This window comes from Sturnira hondurensis, unplaced genomic scaffold (genome assembly GCF_014824575.4).
Source record: "Sturnira hondurensis isolate 20B ecotype Veracruz unplaced genomic scaffold, ASM1482457v3 Scaffold0021143, whole genome shotgun sequence".
NCBI lineage: Eukaryota > Metazoa > Chordata > Mammalia > Chiroptera > Phyllostomidae > Sturnira > Sturnira hondurensis.
The window spans coordinates 31,740,327-31,756,714 of record NW_028093774.1 but is presented as its reverse complement, the minus strand read 5'-3'; the positions used below and the strand labels follow the sequence as shown (position 1 = coordinate 31,756,714).

The following is a 16,388-nucleotide window of genomic DNA, read 5'->3' as shown; positions in this document are numbered from 1 at the left end:
GTTATAAGGATGCTCAACAGCATGAAAAAGACACAGAAACCATAAAAAAGGAAAACTCAGAACAAAGAATGCAATATCTGAAATAAATAATACACTGGACGGAATAAATGAAGGTTAGATGAAGCAGAGGATTGAATCAGCAATTTGGAAGACAAGGTAGGAAAAAACACCCAATCGGTGCAGCAAAAAGAAAAAAAAATTTAAATGAGTAGATTTTACGGGGCCTTTGGTAACAACATCTGTATCAAGGGGATACCAAAAGGAGAAGAGAGAGAGCAAGGGATTGAGAACCTATTTGAAGAAATAATGACTGAAAACTTCTCTAACTTGGTGAAGGAAAAACACATACAAGTCTAGGAAGCACACAGAATCCCAAAAAAGATGTACTCAAAGAGGCCCATACCAAGACATATCCCAATTAAAATGGCAAAGCTTAAAGTCAAGGAGAGAATCTTTTTTTTAAAAGATTTTATTTATTTATCTTTAGAGGGGAAGGGAAGGAGAGAGGGAGAGAAACATCAATGTATGGTTGCCTTTCATGTGTCCCCTGCTGGGAGTTGGCCTGCAGGGAACTGGCCTGCAACCCAGGCATGTGCCCTGACTGGGAATCAAACCGCGATCATCTGATTCGCAGGCCCACACTCAATCCACTGAGCTACACCAGCCAGGGCTCAAGGAGAGAATCTTAAAAGCTGCAAGAGAAAAGCAGTAGTTACCTATAAGGAAACTTCTATAAGGCTATCAACTGATTTCTCAGCAGAAACATTTCAGGCCAGAAGGGGTTAGTGTGAAATAATCAAGGTGATGAAAACCAAAGACCTACAAACAAGATTGCTCTACACAAAACAGCTATCAATTAGACTCAAAGGATAGGTAAAGGATTTCCCAGGCAAGAAAAAGCTAAAGGAGTTTGTTACCACCATACCAGTAATAGTAAAGGGCTTGCTAGAAGAAGGAGAAAAAGAAGAAAGAGGAGGAGGAGAAGAGGAAAAAGAAGAGGAAGATGAAGAGGAGGAGGAGGAAGAGGAAGAAGAAGAAGAAGAAGAAATTAGTTTAAAATAAAATGATACTACATATTTATCAATAATCACTTTAAATGTAAATGACTTAAATGCTCCAATCAAAAGACATTTTATACAAATGGAAAGAAAAAAACAGGCAGGATAGTAATGCTTATACCCAACACAAAAAGATTTTAAAACCAAAGCTATAGTAAGAGACAAAGATGGACACTACATAATGATAAAGGGGACAATCTGACAAGAGGATATAACCCTAGTAGACATTTATGCTCCCAACATAAGAGCATCTAAATATTTAAAGCATATCTTCCTGGACATAAGGGAGCATTCAACAGAAATACAGCCATAGTCAGGGATTTTAACATCTATCTCAAAAAACAAGAAAAAGCTCAAATAAACAATCTAACCTTACACTTAAAGGAACTTGAAAAAGAACAAAAAACAAAGCCTAAAGTGAGTAAAAGGAAGGAAATAGTAAAGATCAGAGTAGAAATAAATGAAATAGAGTCTCACAAAATATAAAAGATCAGTGAATCCAAGAGCTAGTCCTTTGAAAAGATAAACAAGATTGACAAACCTTTAACTGGAGTCATCAAGAAAAAAAGAGAGAGGACACAAATAAAATTAGAAATACAAGAGAAATAACAACTGTCATCAAAGAGATACAAAGGGCTTTAAGAAAATACTCTGAACTATATGCCAACAAACTGGATAAATGGATAAATTCCTGGAAACATACAATCTTCCAAAACTAAATCAGAAGGAATCAGAGAATCTAATTAGACAGATTACACCCAGTGACATTGAAGCAGTAATCAAAAAACTCCCAACAAACAAAAGCCCTGGAGCAAATGGGTCAGGGTGATATTTATCAAACATTCCTAGAAGAATTAACACCTCTGCTTCTCAAAGTATTCCAAAATAATCAAGAGGAGGGAAGACTTTCAAGTTCATTTTATGAGGCCAGCATTATCCTAATTCCAAAACCAGATAAAGACACTACAAAAAAAGTATAGACCAATATCCATGATGAACACAGACACTAAAATCCTCAACGAAATATCTGCAAACCAAATACAACAATACATCAAAAAGATCATATACCATAATCAAGTGGGATGTATTCCAGGGATGAAAGTTTGGCACTATATCACAAAACCACATAAAAAAATAAGAGATAAAAACCACATGATCATATTAGTAAATGAAAAAAAGCTGATAAAATCCATCACCCATTTATGATAAAAACTCTCAACAAAGTAGTATTAGAGGGAACATAGCTATACATAATAAAGTACATATAGGACAAACCCACTGCCAGCATCATACTCAACAGGCAAAAACTACAAGTGTTCCCCTTAAGATCAGAAACTAGTCAGGGATGTACCCTTTCACCTCTTTTATTCAATATAGCACTGGAAGTCCTAGCCAGAGCAATCAGACAAGAAGAAGAAATAAAATGCATCCAAATTGGAAAGAAGTAAAACTGTCATGATTTGCAGATGACATGACATTATACATAGAGAATTCCAAAGATTCCACCAAGAAACTACTAGTCTGATAAATAAATTCAGTAATGTGTCAGGATACAAAATTAATATCAAGAAGTCAATTGTACTTTTATATTATAGTAAGAATTATCAGAAAAGGAAATTAAGAAAACAATCATATTCACAATTGCTTCATAAAGAATAAAATACCTAGGAATAAATTTAACCAAGAATGTAAAAGACTTATACTCAGAAAAGTATAAAACACAGAAGAAACGAAAGAAGATATAAGTGGAAGCATACACCATGATCATGGGTAGGAAAAATTAACATCATTAAAATGTCCATACTACCCAAAGAAATCTATAGATTCAACACAATTTTTACCAAGACGCCAATGGCATATTTCACAGAACTAGAACAAATATTTCAAAAATTTACATGGAACCACAAAAGACCTCAAGTAACAATAGCCTTCTTGAGAAACAAGAACAAAGTTGGAGGAATTATGCTGCCTAATATAATACTCTACTGTAAGTCTTTAGTAATCAAAACTGCATGGTACTGGCATAAAAACAGACACATAGATCAATGGAAAAGAATAGAGAGCCCAGAAGTAAATCCATGCCTTTATAATCAATTAATATTTGACAGAGGAAGCAAGCACATACAATGGACTAAAGATAGTTTATTCAATAAATGGTGTTGGGAAAATTGGACAGATATGTGCAGAAAAATGAAATTAGACCACTTTCTGATGCCACATATAAGAATAAATTGAAAATGTATTAAAGACTTAAATGTTAGAAAGAAGCCATAAATATCCTAAAAGAAAACATAGGCAGTAAAATTTCAGACATTGCTCATAGCAATATTTTTTCTGATATCCCCTCAGACAATGGAAACAAAAGAAAAAATAACCAAATAGGACTACACTGATATAAAAAGGTTTTGCACAGCAAAGAAAACCATTAACAAAATAAAAAGATAGCCCATGGAATGGGAGGACATATTCACCCATATATCTGATAAGAGATTAATATCCAAAATTTCTAAAGAACTTAACAACACCAAAAAAATAATAATCTAATTTAAAAATGAGCAAAGAACCTGAATAGATGCTTCTCCTTAGAGGATGATACAGATGGGCAATAAATATATGAAAAATGTGCAATGTCACCAATAACCAGAGAAATGAAGATTAAAACTACAGTGAGATATCACCTCACATCTATCAGAATGACTGTCATCAATAAATCAACAAACAAAAAGTGCTGGTGAGGATGTGATGAAAGGGGAACCCTTGTGTATTCTTAGTGGGAATACACACTAAGTGGGAATACACGCTTCTGATACATATCCATTCATCCAGTTTGGTACAGCCACTGTAGAAAGCAGTATGGAGTTACTTTCAAAAATTAAAAATGGAACTGTCTGGTGACCCAGAGATTCCACTTCTGGTAATTTATCTGAAGAAATCTGAAATACTAATTCAAAAGAATATAAGCACCCTTATGTTCATTGCAGTGTTACTTCCAGCAGCCAAGATTTGTAAGAAACCAAGTTTCCATCAGTAGATGAGTGGATAAAACAACTATGGGACATTTACAAAATGCAATACTACTCTGCCACAATAAAGAAGAAAATTTTACCCTTTGCAACAGCATGGACAGACCTGGAGAACATTAAGTGAAGTGAAATAAGCCAGTCAGAGAAAAACAAATACCATATGATTTCACTCACATGTGGAATCTAAAGAATGAACTGAACTCACAAGCAAAATGGAGACTGACTTATAGAATTCAAATTATCACTTGGCTGATGGGCATGTGTTAAGAGCAAAACTCTCAACACACGCCCATCAGCCCAATTCTTACTATCAGGGAGTAGGACCAACTACCACTGTAGTTTACTCATTCTTCATAAATTTAGGGGTTCGGGAAGGTCTCAGGAATCCTCTTTAATTTTGTTTTCACAGTCTACAAATAAATTAGTCTGCTTTAAAATATACATTCCTTAATAACCCAATCTGAGAAAGACAAATACCATATGATTTCACATATACGTGGAATCTAATAAGCAAAATAAACAAACAAAATAGAAACATTTTCATAGATACAGAGAACAGACTGACAGCTGTCAGAAGGGCAGGGGTTCTGAAATTAAGAAAAAAACTCATAGACACAGACAACAGTATGGTGATTACCAGAGGGAAAGGGGGTGGTGGGAGGTAAGATAGGGTTTAGAAGGAATAAATCATGATGGAAGGATAATTGACTTTGGATGGTAAACACACAATACAATATACAGATAATGTATTATAGAATGGTACACCTGAAACCTATATAATTTTATTAACCAGTGTCATCTTAATAAATTCAACCAATATTTTAAAAAATAAAACATGCATTCCTTTTATAAAAACTAAACACATTATGAAGCCATAATGTTTTGAAAACAATTGAATTAATAGCAATTTTTTGTAAGATAATTTAACCATCCTGCTCAGGTAATTAGAATAATTATACAACAAAAACTGTGTAATTATTAAAAATACAATTTTATTACAAAAAAACACTATTTTGCTTTTTTGTTCCAAGTTTTTACTATACTAATATAACTAAAAATGTACAAAGTGTTCCTAGAACATAAACTGTGTCTTAAGTACAAAGATGAGAAAATATTTAGAGAGGTAGGTAAAAGAAGTGAAAATTGTAGATAAGACAATTAGTTAGCTCCTAGCATCTGTCCTATCATTTTCCTTCAGTAAAAGAACTCTCATTATTAGCTATGCAGAGTGCATCCCTTGCAGCTAACTGTAGCCGTTTGCTTTGGCCAATGACATATATGTGGTAGTGTTGTATGGAAACTTCCAGGAAGATGCCTTAAAAAGGAAAGGAAAACAATTTCCCTTCCCTTTATCCTGTGGCCTAAATGAGAATATGATGAAGGAGCTCTAGCTGGATTAGGAGGCAAAAAACCTAGGAAATGATGGCAGAGGAAACAGTCCCACCAATCCATGGAACTGCCATGCTGAACCTAGAATACCTAAATCCAGACATATTTTACATGGCACAGAAGTAAATGTGTATTTATTAAACCACTGTTTTTATAATTTCCAGAAAAGAGATGCAAGACTTTTCTATTAAACTACCAATATTAGCCAAGAGATAAAACTCAATGATGAGAAAGACAGCAAATTAGAAATGTAGATCTCAGGAGAAGTATAAAATAGAAGATGTAAAATGAAGGCAGCAACTGGTTCTGAATGAGTCATATTAGACTAAAACAGTATCTATTTATTAAATTTTTGTATTAAACTAGTTTATATATGTAAAATACTTAGAATAGCATCAGACATGTTGAAAACCATATATATTAATTGTTATCATTATTAGTAGAAAATAAAGGACTTTGAAACTTATAAAAAAAAGAAAAAAGGCCACTGAAAGTGATTTAATGTCACTATAAAAAGGAGGCCACAGAAAGATAAACTCCAGAATTTGTAGCTGTTAAATACCTTAAGAATATAAAAAAAGAGTCATACTTAATTTCCCAATGATTAGCATATTAGAAAAATAATTACTGTACTTCAAAATAACGTATCTAAAAACTTGCAGAGTGTACCAGTCAGTGTTTTTGGTTGCAAATTTACCCTGGTCAACTTAAACAAAAAGGGAATCTATAGAATACTGAAAAGCTCACACAATTAACAGGAAGGTTGAAAAACCAGGCTCAAAAAATGAGTAACTATCAAAGGAAGGTGGATGGTCAGAATCACAGTGTAATGGCACAAGAACACCTGAGTTAGGGTGTCAGTGCCTTTCTGCTACGTGGGTGCTACTGGGCCCTGGATGTTCCTGTTGCCATCAGAATGAATTCTAACCATTCCTGCTTCTTTGCTTCCCAAGCCTTTTTCTTTCTTTCTTTTTTTAACATTGAAAGACCCAGGAAGAAAATGGCCAACTAATACTGCTTACCAAAATTTCAGTTATGAGAATTTTTAAAAAGCATATGTATTTCTCTATTCAGTGGCTAATGGGCCTTTTCGTTTATTTAACACCCTAGAGTTCGGCATCTAAGATTGGTGGTTGATATGATTGCACTAAGAAAGCTTAGTATAATCCTCCTTCCCACCCCAATCTCTTACTCCCCCTACAGACACACTAATTTCTCTAGGTACCTGTCAGAAACACATTCCCCACTTTGTGGGGAATGGGAGAAGGTACTCTCTCAAAGGGATTTATAGTCTGATTAGAAACAGAATATACCAAAATATGACAAAAGTAGCCAAGTGACCAGGAAATGGTAAATACCCACAAAGCAGGGAAGACAGCGTGCATAGAAAGGATTTGCCTTTTGGTCCGAGAAGCTTCAGAAAAAAGATGTCTTTAAAGTTCATTCATGTTGTAGCACATATCGAAATTTCCTTCCATGGCTGAATAACATTCCAATGTATGTATATACCACCTTTTGCATATCCATTCACCCATTGATGGACACTTGTTTTGCTTTCACCAATTGGCTACTATGAATAATCCTGATATGATTTTTAAACAAACTGAGTGTACAAAAAACTGAGTCCCTGCTTTCAATTCTTTTGAGTACATACCCAGAAGTAGAATTTCTAGGTCATATGGTAATTCTACATTTAGTTTCTTGAGGAACCATCATACCATTTTCACAGCAGCCGCACCACTTTATAGTCCCACTAGCAATACCCAAGGGTTCTAATTTGGGTACATTTTTATATGTTAAAATGTGTTATTAATTATTTTTAAGTAATATATAGTGTTTCAAAAACAAACATTGAAATGATAACCCAAAATACCACCATGCTAATACAACTACCATTTTCTAAAGTCCAAAATTTTCTCATTTATGTATTTTTACAGAATTGTAATATTCTATACAATGTTTCCTCACATTAATCATCTAAGCATTTTCCGTATTACAAAGCCAATATAATCATTTCAATGTTTGTATTATATTCAGTCAAAGGGAAATACTATTATTTTATCATTGAAATTTTTTAAAATATGCAGTAAACACACGCATAAATCCTTTTTCTTCTGTTGTATAGTTTCCATAAGAAGGTATTAATAAGTTAAAAGGTATGCATATTTTTACAGAGTTGCTAATAACTATCACTGAATTTCTTTCCAAAGGAGATCGTATAGATTTGTATTATCACAGCATTCTCACCAGAGGAACCCACGATGAGAGGTACTGTTATTCTTCTGTGCACTAAGTCCGAACAAATTGCCTACCACCTAATAAATACACAATACATGTTTACTAATTGAATTCATGAATGAATAAATGAGAATGCCATTTAATTGAATCCTCACTATTACTGACTCTTACTTTGTTCAAATCAGAAGATCCATAAAAAAAAAAAGAATCTTCTTGCCAGAGTAAAGGTGTTTCTTGGTATTTAAATATTTTTCTATACGTTGCCAAGTGTAATGTAATTACATTCAATTATAACCTTTCTTCCAAGCATACAATTTTATTGTGGAATCACTTTCCTAACTTGCCACACTTTGTGGTACCAGAGATATAAGCTCTACTTCGCATTTATACATAAGCAAGTGAAATGGTGTCAACTAAACTCAACCCATCATACTGAAGTGTAATTTGTTCTGTTTTCTTTGTTATTTTTTCTTGTGAATTTTCTATCCATTAAACTGCTAGTTCTTTGACATTAAATGTTTTTTTCACTTTTTTACCTGCCAAACTAACTAGCAGGAAGTATTTTGCATGCAGTAGGCATCAATAAATTACTTTGCTGTACTTATCATGCTATATATTTAGTTTCTGTTTGATCTAATTGAGAATAATTTTCAAGAATCATGATAAAATAAATTATATATTCATTTAAAAATATACAAGGATGCTTTCTTTATGTTAAAGTAGTAGAATAAAATAATCAGATTAAAAGGAAGCTTTAAACTATCCTGATATTCAATGTAGTATTCAATTTTTTCCACAGGTTGTAAATTATGGGAATGTTACTAGAACTGTCAAATTCTCCCCAAGGCAATCTTCAAGCTAATCAACGTAGACAATCATTCTTTTCATTTCTATAGCAATAAGAAAAATTTAAGCAGTATCTTTTGATTGGAGCTGTCTTGAAAATGCTTACTTGAAGGCCTTATTTTAAAATTCAACTAGCCTGAAATATTAAGTGTAATTTGTCATGCAGGCTAAAGAATGAATGAAGCATTTGGTACATTTTTCCTAATTGTTTCTGATTGCTGCCTGAGTAGCTCCAGCACTTCTCCATCTTCAAAATCACCTTCAAGGGCTTCACCATCTTTGACCACGACTTTTAATCAAAGAGGACAAACATAAAATAATTTGACTACTATGTAGCAGAAATCTTAACAATACTGGCTTTAACATGTTTATTTAATTGACCTTATAAAGAGAGCTCTCAGAAAGTAAATACTTGGTACTTGACAAATTCTAATTAAGATGACATATTGCATGATGTTAATGCTAACAGAAATCACTGTCCCAGGTAAAGGGGTCAATACAGAAGATGGCAGATTCAGTTGTCCAATAATAATTATGTTTCATTTAGGTCTACTTAACAATAAATAAAGCTTACTCACGTTTAAAGTATTGTTACTTAGAAAACTTATACACCTTAAAAAACTGCAGAAACATTATAACCTGTGTTTATTTCCACCCATACCATAATAAATTTAACATAAAAAAAAAAACACAACAGCCTTGACTGGTGTGGCTCAGTTGGTTGGGTGTTGTCTCGAAAAGTGAAAGGTCACTGGTTTGATTCCCAGTCAAGGAACAAGCCTGGGTGCTCCCCAGACAGGGCACATAGGAGAGACAACAGTCAATGTTTCTCTCTCACATCCATGTTTCTCTCTCTCTCTTTCCTCCTCCCTTTCCCTCTGTCTACAAATAAATAAAATCTTAAAATAATAATAATAAAACTGCAGAACTGTAGTTTTATGGAAATTTAGAGATGTAGCCCAATCTCTTAATATTACTAAGTAAGAAACTGAAGTCTGGAGAATTTAAGTGACTTACCCAATGTCAAATTATCAAGTTTCTTGCTGACAGTGAATTATAACTCAAATCTCATTATTTCTGATTAAATATACTTCCTATAGTACTATGAAAATCATTCTTTTTCCTTCATAATAACAGCACTATTTTCTTAAATTTCCACTATTTTAATCTGGAGTAAAGTTCCCATGTCCATTTATCCAAAAAAGAAGAAATCAGCTATTGGGTTCCTGCTTTGATAAGGAGTGAGAAAAATAGTGGTCCAGTAAATGGAGATTATGAAAAGAGGAGAATATTTCAGAGTGTTCTCAGGTGGGGCTGCTTTTGTTTCTGAACAGAATGAGGCATTCTCTCTGGGAGGAGTAAGGGATAGGATATTGGAGCTATAATCAAAAGGAGGAGAAAATTCCCTTGGCCCCCTTCTTGTTCTTCAACATTGTACACTGTCTCATAAAATAAACACTTTACTCCATGCATCAGAAGAAAAAGGAATAAAAATTCTGTCTTGAAGAAACCACATCACATTCAGGTTAGTATTTTTTAAGGTGTACTACATTTTTAATGAAAATGTATGCCAGGTACAGGAGACATACAAAAACAAAATCTTTTTTTATAGAGTAAATGTAACTTTTAGGTTTTCATAGGCCAATATTCTAACCCAGGGTATTTTGGAGCATACCAATGATTCAAGAACAAGTTGTCTAGGGGTCATGAATTGTGGAATTCAGAGTATATGCCTCTAAACCAATTGGGTCATTCAGAATAAAAATAATTGATTTTTTCAGTAGACAGTATGATTATTTGTTTTGTTATATTACATGTATTAGGAAGGGCATTTACAACCTTATGAGAAAATTTTATTCAGTATTGTTGCCAGGAGAAAAAGTTATATAGGAAAAAATATCCATAGGCTAGTTTTATATAAAAAACAAAATTAAAAACATCCATAGTTTGTTTCTTAACATATGGTTACCTCTACAAGTAAATGCATCTCTTTCTTCCATGCTACTCTTTACTGGTTTATATATTTTCTATTAATTAAAAGTCTTTTAGGAGGAAAATTTCTACGTAAAACCATGAATCTGATATTTGGCTTGAAATTCATAAATAACAGAATCTTTTAAATTCAATAAGATTAATAATTATTATAATATTAATCTCTATAACTTGATTTTCATTTAAACTAAGAGCCTACAAAGTATTTCTGGTAAAAAAATTTTCATTACTTGCATAAATTGTATTAAAATTTGATGTACTTTAATATTATATTGCTAAAGATAAGGCACATATGAAAATTTCTTCCAGTAACACTTAGTCTTTGCTGGTTCAATAAAATAGGACTGCCATGTATTTTATTTTGCCTATTATGCATAAGATATACTTTCTGAGTGTACAAGCATTTTACATTTACATATCTGTATGAATATATTAATATATGTATATTTTACATATGCTATACTGAAAGTTATGATTTTATATGAAACATTACAGAGAAATCCTAATAATCTTGAGAATATATAAATTCTATAAATGCTTTAATTTAATATAAAATAAACTAACTGTAAGAATTTCTATTGCTGAAGCACTGAAGTGATCCAGAGTCTAGGCAGTCTCTGATTATGAGAGCCCAAAATTTACTGGTATATCAAATAACATTATAATTTTCAACTCTAATATAACACTAAAAATATTACAGTATTTCCCTATGAAAGCATCAACAGTATAATCATTTACTCATACAAACTAGCAACTGTATTTTCTAAATCATTCTCTTGATAAAGGTATAAAAGCCCACTATGCCATTTTTCTGGTTATAATAAGCAGCTTGGTGTATTTTGGGGGGTAGGGAGTAAAAAGGATATTTTTGACTGTCAATTTAATTGTGCTTGTTTCTGATTTTATGGTTTAAGTTTATAAAAGCAACATATATTGCTTGTTAAAAATATATTAGCAAAACAAAAGTAAAGGTAAATTTCCCTTTCTCATCAAACCCTAGTTTAATCATTGAGGTTAACTTCTCTCATAGTTTCATATGTATCCTTCAAAAATAAGCATATATAAAGCAAGACTGCTCATGCATATATCCAGTTTTTACATAAGCTCATACTATACAAACTAAATTTTAGATACTTTACTAAAGGTGGACATGCTTGTATAGCAGTATGTGTAAGTGTACCTTCTTTATTTTTTAACCCAACTTATTTAACCTGTTCCTTACTGGAAAATGTTTTGTGTTCTGCTATTACAAATGTTCTAAGTATAACTTTGTATGCTTAAGAGTATTGCTGCATATCAGGGAGATATTGTCAAAGTGAGACATCTCAAAAGTATATTCCTAGAGATGAATTTTCTCTGTCAAACGGAACTGCATTTTAAATTTTGTTAAAGCCAAGCTAAGTTTTAAAATGTACCTCCAATACACCATCCCAACAACAGTTGATATTGATATTGTTATTTTATGTCCAAATTTTATTTACCAAATGTGGTTTCATTTTCCCTAAATATTTATCTGTAACCTGCAGCTCTCATATTTTAAAATATATTAATCTGAATAGGGCATCATGCAATGTAAGCTATAGGAATTCTAACCAGTGTGGACTTTTCAATTAAACAGCCATCATATCATGAGTCTGCAAAGATTGTGAGAGGGTATGTAAACTTTTCTCTACATTTAGGCAAATTACACCTAACCCTCTTCCACCCCCACATTCCTTTTAATACAAATTCAAACAGAAATGTTATCAACTCATTCATTGCATTTCCTTAGATATTCATTCTATCAGAAAGTGAAGATAATGTCCACACAATTCTAAACAATTGGGACATTTATAAACAAAGAAATTAGTAGGTAAATGCCAGGAAAAGGACACCTATTTTAGGTTACTAACTTCCCCTGTAGCTTTAGAAATTTATATTACTAATAACACATCACATCCTTGATAACACTATAAACAGAAGAGGTTATCTGATGCTCCAAACTTAGTATTGGATACTGGGAATAAAGACTATGAAATACGCATAGTTAACTCTTAATTATGTGTGTAAATAAAGGGGAATCATTGTAATTAATTCAGATCTGTGTGTAACTAATTATGATAAAGAGTCAAATTGTCAATATTTATGTGGATATTTACAGAGTTTGGTAATTCTTAAAACTTGACCTTCCAATGAAATTATGTTCACAAACTTTTACAAAATTTAACATAAATTTCAATCAAAACTCTAGCCTTTAAACTATCCCAACTTATCATTTTCAGTCTACCAATAATTCTACTGTGTTCCTTTGAAATAAATAATTAGCCCTGGCTGGTGTAGCTCAGTGGATTGAGCGTGGGCCTGCGAACCACACTATTGTGGTTGATTCCCAGTCAGGGCGCATGCCTGGGCTGCAGGCCAGTTCCCAGCAGGGGACTCACGAGAGGCAACCATACATGGATATTTCTCTCCTTCTCACCTTCCCTTCCTCTTTAAAAAAGATAAATAAATAAAATCTTAAAATAAAATAAAATAAATATTAAAATAAGTTTCTATCCGTGACAACTGGAACCTTAGGCAATCACACAATAAGGTATATAAATGTCAAATAACTATGATGTATACACCCAAAAATAAGAATAGTGTATGCCAATTATTCTTTAATTTTAATTAAATTTTTCCAGTGGTGATAATTTTCAAAAATAATATTAATTGAAACACTCCTAAAGTTTAAAAATCTAATCTGTGAAGTTACTGACATGGAAAAATAATAAAACTTTAAAGAGCTACACTAGAAAATTCAAGTTTTAATCAAACCAAAATATGAGAAACTCCCATCTTTTCATCCTATCCTCCTCATCAGCTACTATAATGTTTTCAAAATTGTAATTAAAAATATGTTGTATTTCACAACGGGTTATTTCACAAGCTTAAAATCAATTAATGGCAAAACTAATTGCACATTGTTTAATGTTTCTATTTTTGAATATGTAATGAATGTGTGGTATGGAATTTTTTCTATATTAAATGAAGTTTTGGTATGAAACTTTATAATTAACAAGTGGTCATTCTCCATCTTTCATATACTCATAACTCAATGTCACCCAACCCACATGCCTGTGAGCATGCTGGGGCACACTAAAATTTCTATCTACGTGCCCATTCATGTGGTCTTTGTACGCATTTATATTTATATCATTATCTGTAATATAAAGCAATGAGATGAATTTCAACAAACCATGTAAGAAATTGATCACCTTATTTCAGAGTCCCTTTCTTTTTCTCTCCTGATCATTTTCTTCATGCCCACTAATATCCAAACCTTGGCATTGTCTTCCAATCACATGATTTCAATTTTTTTAAGTGTAAAATACTCCCAAATCTGTCTTGACTTCTCCCCCAAGGTCCAATTTCTAACTGGACATATCCCACAAGCCCCTCAAACATGTCTCAAAGTGGACTGTCTTTCTTCGCAAACCTATTCTTCCTCCTGTACTTATTTCAGGGTACCTCAAGCTTTATAGTCACCCAGCTTGAAGGTCTGACTCATCTTTTTTCTTTGGTCTACATACCATCAGATCCCACTCCCACCCCAATCCAATCTTCTTACCAAATTTCAGCAATTCTGCTGCCTTACCTGTAAGTTCAGCTTCCTAATTCTGTAAGGCCATTTCACCTCCCCTTTAACCCATCCTACCCCATGCTGAAGCTTTACATAGTTACTTTCATGGGCAATGGGTAGAGTGAGCATTTTATGTTTTTATCTCTTTTTTATTTTTTGTCCAGTGGGTAATGTAAGTATGAACTGAAAGTGGGCTTTACCATTACACAGTAACATGTATGCCCTGAAACATTTTTTCTCTGCCTGAAAAAGAAGCTCCAGATTTTTGATAAAGTTTCATTTTATGTGCATCAGCAGAGTAACAAAAATATGGATATTGACATAAGGTGTGCTCAATTCCAGATCTTATCATTTATGCTACTTTTTTGAAGCTCAGATTTCTTATATTTGAAATAAGAATAATAAGTTATCTTGTAAGTGATGTGGACTCCAGTCCTCCAAGTCTGTGTGTTGTGGCTTCAACAGACAAATTCACATGGACTACAGAAGTCCTGTGGAGGAAAAGGGACGGCATGGCCACTCTCTGAGTGAGAGAGGGCCCCAACCCCTGCCTGGACAGGCGTTTATTGCTTTTCTGGGTACATTAAACCCAGGATGGTCCTCATTTACTATGCACAGGTTCGATGTAGGCGATTACCTTTTACAGACAACAAAGGAAAGAATGTTGCTAATTACTTCAAAGAGGATGTTACAGATCAAGGGGAAAGGTGGTTTAACTGGTTATACTCCATACTTGGGAGATTTAACACAGATTTTAGGAAGTTACTTTAGAGATATGCAGTAATCCAGGGAGTTTGAGGGAGCTTTAGCAAAAGCAAGTCTGGTACTAGCCTAGGTACAATGCAGGCCTGATTCCCCACAGGAGAACCTATCTGTGGGCGTGGGTCCTGTGTTGGGGACCTCGCTCCCCACTGGCCTGAGTGGGGGCTGGGCTACATTTCCCATGCCACCCCGAAGGGTCCCCTACACATAAGGTTAAGACTAAGTAGGGTATATGTGTGCCTGACTCTATATGTGCTCTAAACACTTGTTGAATGAATATACCCCTCCCTACCTGGAATATCTCCCATATCTTCATCCAGCTAACTTCCACTTATTTTTAAAACTCAATTGCAGCCATCTGAACTTCCCAAAAGTTATTTCTGTTTCCATAGCTCCAGTGCATATTGATCACACACTCTTTAATTACTAATATCCTTGTCAGTTTCCTACATGGTATTTTGATAAATTCCTTGAAGATAGGGACGTTTTATTTGATGTTGTATCTGCATCAATTGGTTCCTAGAAAATAGCATCCACTATTTCAATAAATGTTGAATGATTACTTTGTACACAATTAACCAAAGGCCTTTACTACAAGCTTTACTAATTTTATTCTAAGAGAAAGCAAAGTACAAATACTGGCAAAAGGGGGAAAAAAACCACCAAACATCTACTGTAGGTATTTTAACGACAAAAATCTTCATTCTGGTTGGGTCATGTGTAATTCTGGGTGATGAAAATGGGCATTATAAATATAGCCTCTCTACATAAACAGCTAAGCACTTAAGCTGTGCCAGTTTCCTTTAAGCTTTTTAGTTATTTAACTTAATCCAATCTATAAAACTCCCTCTATTCTGTCGCTATTATTAGCCCAATTTTACAAGATATGGAAACTGAGTGCCACATATTTTTTTTTATAACTGAAAGATCACACAACTAGAATCGCACAACTAGAGCAGTGAATGGTGGTATCAGGGTTACAACTCCGGTTTCCTGACTCCAGAGCCTCTAGTCTTAACTACACTACAGACTTCCTACAAGTAGCTGATTTTTCAAAGATGCTTATTCTGCTACTCTGACCCAGGATACCTAGGACTATATCTTTTTCCAGAAGACCGGAAAACATTACGAATGAACCATGGGCATATTTCCTATTCGAACTATATGAAAGGTTCTATCTATAAACTCTGTCCTCGAAGGTTTAAGTATAGCCTTATGACTGGCGCTACGCAGGATTTTTATTCCACATACTTCCAAACTACGCTTTCCCGCTGGATAGTTAGTCTTTTTTCCTTATAAGCCTTGGATTTCTTTTGATATTAGCACAAAAAAAAAGTTTTTCACGTTATAGCCTGAAAACCTAAATGCTTATTAACTAAGCCATCATTTGCAGTACAATCAGAAAAGAAACGACCAAAAAATTGCATGTATAATTTGGAGATTAGAAGATCCAAAGGAGACACTCAGAAATACCAATTA

The 16,388-nt window shown here is 33.5% G+C and overlaps 1 long non-coding RNA gene across 1 annotated transcript in view; it reads right to left on the bottom strand.

The window, feature by feature from the left end:
- LOC118976963 (uncharacterized) overlaps positions 1 to 16,388 on the bottom strand; it is a 65,626-nt gene that overhangs the window by 48,618 nt on the left and 620 nt on the right. The window lies entirely within an intron of this gene.